Below are 12747 nucleotides of genomic sequence, written 5' to 3'. Positions count from 1 at the left end.
GATTAACGGGATGTCAAGTGATCAAGTGATCAAGTGACAACACTGGTAGTGCTCAGGACTTACTCTTGGTTGTAAACTCAGGGATAACTCCTGGCAGCAGGAACCATCAGCAGTGCTGGGAATCAAACTTGGTTTCACTGTGTGAAAGGCAAGCACCTTACTTTCTGTACTTCCTTTGCAAACCCTCTATATATTTTCTAGAAAGATGTCTATACATGTCCTTTGCCTATTTTCAAGTTAGATTTGTTTTTTTTGTTTCTAATGTATTTTTGCTATTAACTCCTTATCAAGATATATGGTTGACAAATATTTATATACAATGTAGATTTCTTAACTTTATGATAAAATTATTCAGCAATATTAATCTCTAAGTACTAAAACATGAAAAAGGTAGTATTAATGTAGACAAATAGTTTGCAATTAGTATATTTAATGGAAATTCAAATAAAGTTCAGACTTGACAATGTAATGTACTCTCATAATGAGGTTATGAATAAATGGATATTAGCATTCATTTTTGCTGGTAATGGAAATGGTGTGAGGGGTAATAAAAATAGTACCTTTGTTGTGAACGTTTTAAACCAAATTACATACATATTTAAATCAAAAATATATGTTCTGTGAGAGAAACTTCATATGCACAGGGTTATTAATTTTACAACTTGTAATTTTTAAATATTTGGAAAATATTTAAATATTCTAAATATATAAATTTTATATTTTAACCCAAATATAAAAGACATAGTTGAAAATCTATGTGCTTATGCATAGTCAGCTATCAAAAATGGATGGAAAATAACTATGAATGGGCGTGGATTGATTTCTAAAAAAATATGTTTAATTAAAAAAAATTGTTCTTGAGTAGTTTGCTAAAGGTAAAGGTAAAGGCCCTCCCGTTGATGGTCGATTTGCTCGAGCGGGCCCAGTAACGTCTCCATTGGAGACTTTGTTGTTTCTGTGTCTGGCATATCGAATACTCTCGGTAGCTTGCCGGGCTCTCCGAGAGGGGCGGAGGAATCGAACTCGGGTCGGCCATGTTGGCCGCTTGTAAGGCGAACGCCCTACCGCTGTGCTATATATAAAATGAATGATATTAAGGCTATTATAAAGGTAACTGGGATGATTATCTGAACGAAAATCTGGAATAAGATTTATAGATATGAAATTGGGAAAGAAAAGTGGAAATCTGGAAAAATAGAACGAAATAGGATATATTCTATTCCTCTTCCCCTCCCACGCCCCCGCCCTGGTTTTGGGGTCCACTCTGCTGTGCTCAGGGCTTACTCTTGGCACTTACTTAGAAATCACTCCTGGCATTGCTTGGGGAACCCGGTGTGATTTAAGGATTTAACCTCCATTGGCCTCATGCAAGGCAAGCACCCTCCCTGCTCTGGTCTCTCAGATCAATTTCTAATGAATGAACATAAAGGCACAGAAATGTAAACGTCTGTATAGCTCTGTCTGCTGAAAGATCCTATAAGCTAAGATACCTAAATAGTAACTACAGGCTGGATTTTGTTTTTTGTTATTGTTTCTCACAAAATGAAACTAAATATCCCTGGAAAAACATTGCCGGTAGTTTTCTGTGGTTTGGGTACAGTAGGTTCAAAATAAGCACAAAACATCTCGTTATCCCTTTCAGACTGGAGCTATAGCACAGAGGATAGGGCATTTGCCTTGCACACCGCTGACCTATTCCTCCATCTCTCTCAGCTTGGCAAACTACTGAGATTATCCTGCCCGAATGGCAGAGCCTGGCAAGCTCCCCGTGCTGCATTCAATATGCCAAAAATAGTAGCACCAAGTCTCACAATGGAGACGTTACTGGTGCCCACTTGAGCAAGTTGTTGAACAACGGGAGGAGAGTGCTACAGTGCTATCCCTTTCAGGTAATAGTAATATTTAAAAAAAAATGGTGGTATTTCAAAAGGGGGCAGCGAAAGGGGTTGCAGACAGCTTATCAAGGATAATTTGAGCACCAAAATAATCAAGGAGAGCAACAAACTATAAGCCATTGAAAAAACAGGAATTCACAAGTCCATATAGTTAGAAATAGATAAATGGGAATGGATTGATCTTTAATGACAGGTATATGGTGATGAGGTAAAAACACTAGAGAAAGGCCTTTATTTTATAACCCATCACAGTCACAACAAGAATGAAACTAGAATCATCATCCATAAACATCTAGAGGGAATTTTTGTTAGACATAATGTTTGCATGCTATTAAAGTGTGTGTGCTTCACCATAATTGTGTAATGTAGAAACTGACCACTCTTTCATTGGTGATGAAGATTATTTACATGTGCAGCGGGAAATCATGTGACTCCAGATGTAAGACTCTGAGATGAGTAAAATGACGCTTCCATGGTGTTCCAGCTTACCTGAATCTCATCATGATTAAGCCTCAACTGAGGACCTTTCTAGTTATAAATTAGTGGGGGCTGTGCTCTATAAAATTAAGGCTGTGCTCCTTAGAGACAAAGGTTATAGGAATTTTCCAAATTAAAGAGAATTGAGTCAATGAGTACATTCAATTCCTGATCCTAGATTGGATTCTCTGAGGGAGGAGGAAAAAATGCTACAAAATGTATTATTGGATCAATTTACGAAATAGGAAAATGAATGGAAATTAGGTAAAATAACATATAAGCATAGTGTATCAATATACTCAACTTGAAAATTATACTGATACTTAATTGAAAATTGCACCCTTGTTGGAGAAGATTCCTGTATTTAGGAAATATGAACTGATTGATAAAGGCCATATTGCATGTAATTTAACCACAAATGTTTATTTCATGGGGGCTGGGAGTGGAGAGATGGAAAAGAGAGACAGAGATGGTGAAGTATAAAATGTACACTGGTGAAGGGACAGGTGTTGGAAAACAAATAAAGACAAAGGGGGAAAGTGTGAATTAGGTGAATGTTATTAAAAACATTAGGTCTTTTTTTACTGTTAAACTTAAAACCAATAAATCTCTGTAGTAGAATTGTACTTTTAAAAAATAATAATTAGAAATCTGCCAGCATATCTAAAAAAATCAATATTCAGTTAATATATGTCAATCACTAGTATTTACAGATTTTCACTGCATTATTTTACAGTATGGAGTAAATAGTTGGTAATCATTTAGGTGGATTATTTTCATTAGGACAGAAAAGTGATGGTAGAAAGAATAGGCAATTAATGAGGAGTTTACACGAGAAATTTTAGATCAATCATTGAACAGGAACTTAACGTTGTTAGCCCTGACTCAATTTTGAACCATGACAAATAAAAATTTAACTGCACTTAATTAAAAAAAATTCAAGCTAGAGAGATAATACAGAGGGGGAGGTGCTTACTTTTCATGCAGAAAACTGTTAGATCCCCCAAACTGCATATGGTCCTCCGAGCATTACCAAGGGTACTGCTGGTCACATAACCAGAAATAGCTTCTGAGCACTTCCAGGTGTCACTTAGCCCTCCCAACCACCCAAATAAACAAAACAAACAAACAAACAAACAAAAATAAGCCCTAGAGACTCAAATACAAAAAACCCAAAAGATGCAAAATACAAAGATCTTTGCAGAAATGTTTTTAACATATCAAAGTTAAAATGTAATTCTTAATGGTATATTTTTAATTTTCAATTAAATAAAACTTTTCTCTGAGATCTTATGGAATTTGCATCACAGTTTAGCTGAGTGGAAAAGGTATCAGAATATTATAAAATCCCCTGCACAATTAGAATTAAGCTGTTTCGTCCTCTTTCTCCTTGTTTAGATAATATAACATCTATAAACACTTCCAAGTAGATCTCAAAGATCACTTAAAAATCTACTTGATAAGGGGGCTAGAGAGATAGCACAGCGGGCAGGGCGTTTGCCTTGCACATGGCCGACCTGGGTTCGATTCCCAGCATCTCATATGGTCCCCTGAGCACCTCCAGGAGTAACTCCTGAGCGCAGAGCCAGGAGTAAAACCCCTGTGCATCGTCAGGTGTGACCCCCCCAAAAAAAGGCAAAAAAAATCTACTTGATAAATAAAAACTGCCAAATACTTGCTTTTTATTTTTTGCTTTGCATTAGGGATTGAGGATAAAAGATGGTAGTATATGGTTCAGAGATTTCCTTGGAAAGCAAAGCAAGCAAGATGAAACTAGAAGACGCAGAGTAAATGAATTATTTTTCCTTCTTTGAGCCAGAGTTTCATTATTTTGGCATTTTGTCACTTTCGTCTGAGTTTGTCATGCTATAAAATATTAGTGTGTAGCTATTCTTTATTTTCAGAAAATGAAGAAACCCAAAACTCAGTAGAGAATTAAGGACTAGTGAATCAACACAAGTCATTCCCACATGGGTGGAGTGATGGGCCAGCACCGAGTGCTATTCTATACTGGCCTAGAAGAGAATATGTTTGAAGTAATCTCCATTCAAGTAATTTCTGTGACATCACAGTTGCTCTGTTTAGTTTCTCTCTTCCCAAGTGATGTAGACTATAGGGAACAGGGCAGCAAAACTGACTCTTTGGGATTAAATTGCAGGGAAATTAATTAACCCGTGTTATAGATCTGAGAGAAGTTGCTAACCTAATATTTGATGGTGTTTGAATCTTAGAACTCGTGTCTTCAAACTCTTTATTTCTCAAAATTAAAACAATTACTGAGGTCTGGAGAAATTTCATTAAGTGGTCAAAGTCCCATGATAACCAAATGCGCCAGGGCAAATCACTGTCTCAGAGCCTCAGATCATTTATTTAAAAAAGATCCATCGTGGACTAGGAAAAATTGGCAATTGTGATTGTAAAATTCTCAGTATAGCACTTGATCTGTATGAAGCACTCAGTGCGTTGGGGCTTTTTTTTTTTAATTGTGTTACACTTGAGCCTGTGTCTTATTTTTATTTGATAATCATAATTTTCTAAGTTGACCGGTTGAAAGTAGAACAAGTTGTTCTAATGCTAGGTCTGATCCTTTTCCTTTCCTCTACTTTTCCCTTCAACGTCAACGGACCCTGCTTTTGGCCTGGTATGCTATGTTAGAAAGCAAGGTCTTCCAGCTCCAGTGTAGTGGGGATGGCAAAGAAAGGGAGGCCTTGTTAGCACCAGTCTGCACTCTAATCATTGCTGCAAAAGTCCTGCACCCAGAGCCTTGTCACACGTGGAGAGATCTAGTTTCATTTGAAGTTATGATCAAAGTTTTGCATGGTTCATGCTGAGAGGTGCATTTTTCCCCCCTTTCTCCCATGTGCCCCTTGCTTTCATTTTGCTCAGCTTTAAATCATTTGTTCTATTTACATGAATGTATTCAACAGGCAGATTGTTCCTTGCCGGAGAATTCTTCCCATGAATGCAAATGACATTTCTTAATCTTTCACAGCTGGTTCAAGAAGTATGCCTGATGAATCACCTAGTGGAGATAAAAAAAAGGATAAAGAGAAGAAAAACAAATGCAGAACATCATACAGCCCTTGAGCAGCCCATTAACTATTTAACTTATGCAAAATATGCACTGAATGTGGGGGGTGTTTTAGATGGAAGCCACAAGACTTTCTCTTGGGCTATGGAAAGACGTGGTCAGATCTTTGATGCTTTGAAAAAAATGCAGAAAGGCTATGACCAGTCAAGATTTCCATGTCAGTCTTTCTGAAGCTGGGTTAGGAAAAACTCCTTGTACCTTTACTTCTTTTGCATAGATGCAATCGTTCCCTTTCCCAGATGGAGAGGGCAAGTATTGTTCTCAAGACACTTGGACTAAAGGTCTTCTCCCAAGTTTTTTTAGGGAAATTAATATTCACAGAGGCCACTGGCAATTTTTAATTTTAATTGCCAATAAAGGCAGCTACTATTAATAGGTTTGTTACTTTCTCCCTCCCTTGGAGAGGTGTTAGGGAATTGCTGGAGGGTGTAATCATGCCTGTCAGCAGACATTGAAGGGCCTTTGGAGCACTTCTGCAGGGCTCCTGGAACTAGATGACATTTTCCCACAGAACTCAAGTAAAGAAGATGCATATCTTGCTCTAATGGCATCTTTGTCCCCATCAATAAGTGTTCCCCAAGCAAAGGTAGAATACAGCAATTGCAGCAAGTACATTGCAGGACTGGTCTTTTTGTTTTGTTTTGTTTTTATCAAGTACTGTGCTGGAGAGCTGGAGCAATAGCACAGCAGGTAGGGTGTTTGCCTTGCATGCAGCCAACATGGCTGACTCGAGTTCGATTCCCTCTTGGAGAGCCTGGCAAGCTACCGAGAGTATCTTGCCTGCTCGGCAAAGCCTGGCAAGCTACTCGTGATATATACAATATGCCAAACACAGAAACAACAAAGTCTCACTATGGAGACGTTACTGGGCCTGCTCGAGCAAATCAATGAACAACGAGAGGACAGTGACAGTGACAGTGACTGGGTTGGAGTGATAGCACAGTGGTAGGGAGTTTGCCTTGCATAAAGTCAGCCTGACTGAGCTGTTTCGATTCCTCCGCCCCTCTCGGAGAGCCTGGCAAGCTACAGAGAGTATCTCGCCTGCATGGCAAAGCCTGGCAAGCTACCTGTGACGTATTTGATATGCCAAAGACAGTAACAACAAGTCTCACAATGGAGACGTTACTGGGCCCCCTCAAACAAATCGATGAACAACAGGAGGACAGTGCTACAGTGTTAGAGAAATCAGGAAGTACATCTACGTGTTTGTATCTTTGAAGGGTGACTCTACAGTTGGCCTTTGGCTCTCCACTCTAGTGATGTCTCAATGTGGAGAGAAGCTTGCTGTATATGAGAGGAAGGGACTAACTCTCACATTGTCAGTTGTGATAAAAAAGATTGTCCTGCCCAGAGGGAAGAGTCAGGGAAAGAACACCACAGGTGCATAACTGATTCAAAGCTGAGGGTTGGGCAGGGATCAATCTATTAACTTACTCTGTTCTTCCTTCATCCATTCATCCTAATCCTGTTCACCCCTGATGAAGCACTCCAATCCATTTCAGTTCCCCGTAGAATATAAAACAAATTTCTCTCCCAGACACTGAGAGCCATGATGAGATGGTTCCTGCCTACCTTCTCATTCATCCTATGCCACCTCTCCTTAAATGATACCCTCCAATCACACTTTCCTTTCTGAACCAAACTCTCTGCCCTGTCCATCTCTCTCTCTATGCCCTTCTCTATCTCTTTCTCTTCTTCTCTGTCTCATACTCACACATTCTCCCAATGACAGATTACTTCTCATCTTCTGGTCTTTGCAATAAATGCACTTAATGATGCCTTCTTCAACCGTGGAAAGCAGAGATCCTCTGCCTTAATAATTTGTCTCTATTTCATGACACAGTTAACTGCTTCATATCTTCCATCACCACAAGTAACTTGATTATTTAAGGGTGTGTTGATGTGTATCTGTGCCTTTCAACCCTGTTTGATGAGAGTGACGTGTCCAGCTTCTTCCTCCTGTGTCAACTGCCCTTGCCTCTGTGCCTGGTCCCACGGTGGTGACTGGCAGTGATGAGTGCATGATGGAAGTTTATAGAGGCTGAGGTAAGTGGTGGTGCAAGAGGTTAATCTGTGAAATCTCCTTATTCTCAAAAGCAATAAACACTATTAATTTCTATGCTGCATCAAGACAGGGACCTTAGGATGAGTCACACTCAGTAATTGGAGGGTGACTGGAATCAGGGCAACCTGCCATATATCAGGATCCCTCAACTCTAGGGAGGTGTTGCTGAGGGGTTCTGATGAAAACATCTTCGGGTTCATGATTCTCCCCCGCCCAACAATTTTATTTTCTTTCTAGGATGGGTTCTGTTGTCACATGAGTCCCCAATGACTGAAGGGCCTTATCATTTTGTTATTTTGTGCTTAAAAGAAGTCAGAAAGTGCTGGTGCTATTAGACATGGAAGTATGTTCAAGAGTGAAATTTCTATTCCTGGCATCTCTGTGAGTCCCACTAGTGCCCGGGTCATCATGAACATCACTCTGGATGTCCACAGCCAGCAGAGCCAACAGGCCCTGGCTTTGGTGAGTGGTCTTCTGTGAACCCAGCTCACACTCTGAGGGTGAGTGGAAAGCCGGTGAGAAGCACCTCAGACTACTGCTCTTCATTCTGCTCCCAGCCCTCCTCACGGCCCTGGACGGACTATGCTCTCCTTAGTAAGAGCTGTTCACTTGCCGCTCTGGCCACAGCAACCCTCAACTGTTACACGGCTGAGTTGGTGGCATTCAGCTCTTGCCTGATGAGGGGCTAAAGAACTTGGCAGAATTCAAGCCTTCCAAGCTCAAAGCAGTTATGCAAATCAGTTCCTAAGAATTTTGGTTCCCCAGGTAGTTAGGCAGAGTAAACTCTAATAATGATTCTTTGGCTTTGCTTCTTTTGGACCTCAGTTTAGATATAGAGAAAGGCTTCTTTTGGGTAGACTCCTGCAGGGCTCATCAGTTTGGTGCTCTTTGTTTTCCTAAGCCTGCTTCTTCCAACCCTGACTTAGACACGGGGCCAGAGCTGAGGTTTCTAAACTCCAATGCAACACACTGAGCTCAGCAGCTGGGTGCTGGGTTGGATTCTCTAGACTCTAGTGTCATCAACACTAAACCTATGTTGGAACAGCAAGAGGGGACTGCCCCAAGAAGAGAGAGGGCTCTTGGCTCTCTGCAGCTCATCCTATGGGAGCTCGGCTGGCTCCTTTTGTGAGGAAGCCAATATGCTGGCAGGACAAGCCGCTGGTTCTCTGCTCTGTTGCATTCAGTGAAAATGAATCTGCGTGAAGAGACTCCAAGCAAATGCCTCTTCTCTGGGGATGCTTGAAAACTTGTGTGGTGTGCCAGAGGAATATAAAGCACTGACTGTTAAAAGCTGAACATGGAAAAAAAATCCTAGTTTTTCATGCAGAATTAACAGTCTTTCCCACCTGGTCATTTCTCCCACCACAGGGAAAATTAGTTTTCTGTGGAACATGAAAGCTAGCGAGAGCACAGCACATCACAGAAATGAAGACACCGTGCCATGCCTGAATAATCGTGAAAGGAACTCCCTTGCTGTTTATAAAACATCTCCAACTAGTTTTACATCAGGCTCATACTTTCTCTAAAATGCATCCCGACTGGGTCGGGACTAATAAGCCTGAGGACGTGTAATTGTGTACCCTACTTGAAGAGCTAGATGCACAGGTGTTCGCAGTAACTCATTTTCATTGACCTACTAGATCAGTTTTCCATCAAGGTTGTCTCCAGGTACTGCGGCCAGGAGCAGAATGGCAGATTGCAATGAAGTGTGGTGAAGGGAAGCCCTTATGGTTAACACTCTTCCTATTGCGACTCTTGTTGATTTTATTTGAAGGACCACTGGCACCAAATGAGGGATTCTTTCCAGAGTTGGGTTTCTTATATCTCTCTCCTTGAAAGAGCAGAAGGCTGCCGTTGACTTGGTGCCACTGGGCTTTCTTTGCAAGTACTTTGCCTACGACAGTGTGGTAGGTGCCTTTGCAATGTGTGGCTTGGAGCAATTACGTGATATGTGTATGTGTGTGTGTGTGTGTGTGTGTGTGTGTGTTTGTGTGTGTATTTCGTATGTATAGAGTAATAAGAAGGAAACTTGTAGGGTATTTTTAGCTTAAGTAAAGCAGTAAGGTCAGTATGGAGAAGATGATAAGTTTAACTACTTTTTATACTTTGAACAGTGTCAGTTATCAATTAGTAAGGAGTGACACTTGATTAGGGCTAGAGAGATGGCACAGAGGTAGGGCATTTGCCTTGCACGCAGCTGGCCAGCCTAGCCAGGTTTGATTCCTCTACCCCTCTTGGAAAGCCCGGCAAGCTAACAAGAATATCGCGCCTGCACGACAAAGCTTGGCAAGATACTCGTGACACGTTCAATATGCCAATCACAGTAACAAGAAGTCTCAAAAAAAATGGAGACATTACTGGGCCTGGTCAAGCAATCGATGAACAACAGGAGGACAGTGACACTTGATTACTAGAGTACAACAATGGACCTGAATTTCTTGAAAGCCACAATGGCCTTCGGTTGGTATATATGAAATGGGAAATTATTGAAGCTTTCTAAGTGGATTAATGAGAAATTATGAACTATTATAAAATATGTGATAGTAGCATAGGGATAAATTGGTATGGTAAGTGGTATCACTATCAGGTCAGAACAATTAGAGCCCATTCAACATGTTTAAGAGTCATTTTAAAGTAATAGTATTTAAATAGCAGATATGCCATCCAAAGGAGTTACACGGAAGGAAGTGGAAAAAGAGAGAAAATGGTTATAAAAACGATAATAGAGAAGCTGAGCAGAAATGCAATTTGATATAGATTAGGCTTGAATAAACTAGGCAATCATTTAGGTGTTCTAGCTTATGATGTTAGTGATTTTTGGGTGGTTCTTGTACATAAAGATAAAGTTGTGTCTGGGAGAGTTTTGTGTCTAAGTTATCCTTTCTCTTATACCAAGTTATTACAAAGTACCATACTGAGACAACTGGAACTTAAAGGCTTAAATAATTGTGAGCATAATGCACAAAGTAGTTAAATCATCTACATAATCAAGAAAAATTTAAATAAAATCACAGAGAAAATATATGTTGAATTAGTGAAGTCTTGTTTAATATGCTTGAGACAAATTTCACTCAATAGAATGGAAAACCACAATAAGCTCTTTCACAAATCAGAGTACGCTACCTTAAAGGTGGTGCACAGATCATTATTACTATGTCTTTACTGAGGATTAATTTCTTATATTAAGAACATTCCTGCTATTTATGTAAGATGACAAAAACTAGGGAAGGTAAGACTGATCTAACTACACATGTGGAATGACAGTTTCACAGGTAATCATCTATTTTAAAATGGTAAGTGGTTTAGTTTTCATAATACTACAATATCACTATCACTTATTTTCTTTAAGTATCTCATATGTTATTTTCATTAGCTTACAGCTAAGCAATACTAAGACCTTTTGAAAAGTAATATCAAAGAAAATGTTGGAGGGGAAGGAACAAAGGGCCTACTTCCATGTGTTTTATATTATCATCTTAAAAATTCTACTGGTGGGCTGGAGCAATAGCACAGTGAGTAGGGCATTTGCCTTGTACGCAGCCGACCCAGGTTTGATTCACAGCATCCCATATGGTCCCCTGAGCACCACTGGGAGTAATTCCTGAGTGCAGAGCCAGGAGTAACCCCTGAGCATCGCCGGGTGTGACCTCAAAAAAAACAAAACAAAACAAAAATTCTACTGGCATTTTAGAAATTGATATGTATGTAGACAGCAAGGACAAGAAGGAAATAAATCAGAATTACTGAAGGATAATGTCTTTAATGTGGACAAAAAAAATCCAACTTAATATAGGCTTATATAGGCTTCCAGTTATATAACCATGAGTGAGTTTTCTGTCTTTCACTTAGAGTATGAAAATTGTATTTGTTATAGATGCAGCCAATATTTTTGATGTCCAGTAACTTCAGATTACTCTCAACTGACAAATTACTTTTACTTATATATATCATATTTTTACCAGTACCAAGATAATCTTTCTCAAAAACAAATTTAATTATTCTTTTAGTGGCTTAATACCATATTTTATAGAATCAGACAATTCTATTTGATAATAGTTGAAAGTACAAAATATGGCATCACTAACATAGAAATCTATAGGAATGAATAAAGTAATTTTGAATTTGATATAAGTTAAAATCTATAACTATGATTGGACTTGTAAAATAGTTGACTGGGAACCACTAGAAATATACCTCAAGATAAAAGCAAAGAAAAGCTTTGGAAGACAACTAAATCAACTTTTCCAGAAAGTTAGAAATCAACTGAAGTTTTAAACAATCTGAGGAGTATTTACTTAAACACTGTAGGAACAGCAAGTTTTATGCCCTTTTGACCTACTGCTATCCCTCATTCCCCTTGTTGCAGTGACCTTGAAAACTAGCCTTCCTGCAACCACAAAACCTGTGGAAACCATCTAACCTTGCAAAAATTGTTGTGGTGCTTCAGTTGAAGCTCCTCAGAAACCTTTAGTTAGTTTTGTTGGCAATTCACTTTTCCAGAAAATCCCTGAAAAGTTCTATTTGTAGGATACTCTCATTATTTGACCTGGTTCCGAGTGCTTTTTGTGAGAAAAGGCATGTTGTCAAGACATTTTCTTAAAATAAATCAGCAACATTTCTTAACATTGCAGCTGCTTAAATTTGTGGTTTTTATTAGCACAAACTGTCTGGTCAAAATATTAAAAGAAAAGGTAAGGTAAAGGCCCTCCCGTTGATTGTCGATTTGCTCGAGCGGGCCCAGGAACGTCTCCATTGGAGACTTTGTTGTTACTGTGTCTGGCATATCCAATACTCTCGGTAGCTTGCCGGGCTCTCCAAGAGGGGCGGAGGAATCGAACTTGGGTCGGCCATGTTGGCCGCTTGTAAGGCGAACGCCCTACCCGCTATCTGGGAATTAGATGCCCACCAAAACCTTTAAGAGCCCTGTTATATTTCTAGGGATCTAAAAGTCATTGTACATGTACAAATCTCTTTTTCTCCTTAGGGGATCTAAATTTTTTTCCCTTTGGGTCCTCTTGATGCTCTGTACTTGTAATTTGTAAAGGTTAAGAGAGAGGGTTTATTTTCAGTAAAATAAAAATAGCTTTATTTAAGAAATGTAGTTAGAGACATGTGAAGGAAGGAAGTAAAGAAGGAGTGGGGTGGGTGAGAGAGAATGAATGGAACGTATTTAGGAGGTACCATGGTTTCTCCAAAGGGAAATGCAGAGTGTGTGGAAT

The sequence above is a fragment of the Sorex fumeus genome, unplaced genomic scaffold (assembly GCF_029834395.1).
Source record: "Sorex fumeus unplaced genomic scaffold, SorFum_2.1 ptg000024l, whole genome shotgun sequence".
Taxonomy (NCBI): domain Eukaryota; kingdom Metazoa; phylum Chordata; class Mammalia; order Eulipotyphla; family Soricidae; genus Sorex; species Sorex fumeus.
The sequence above is the reverse complement of the archived record's forward strand: the minus strand, read 5'-3'. Positions refer to the sequence as shown.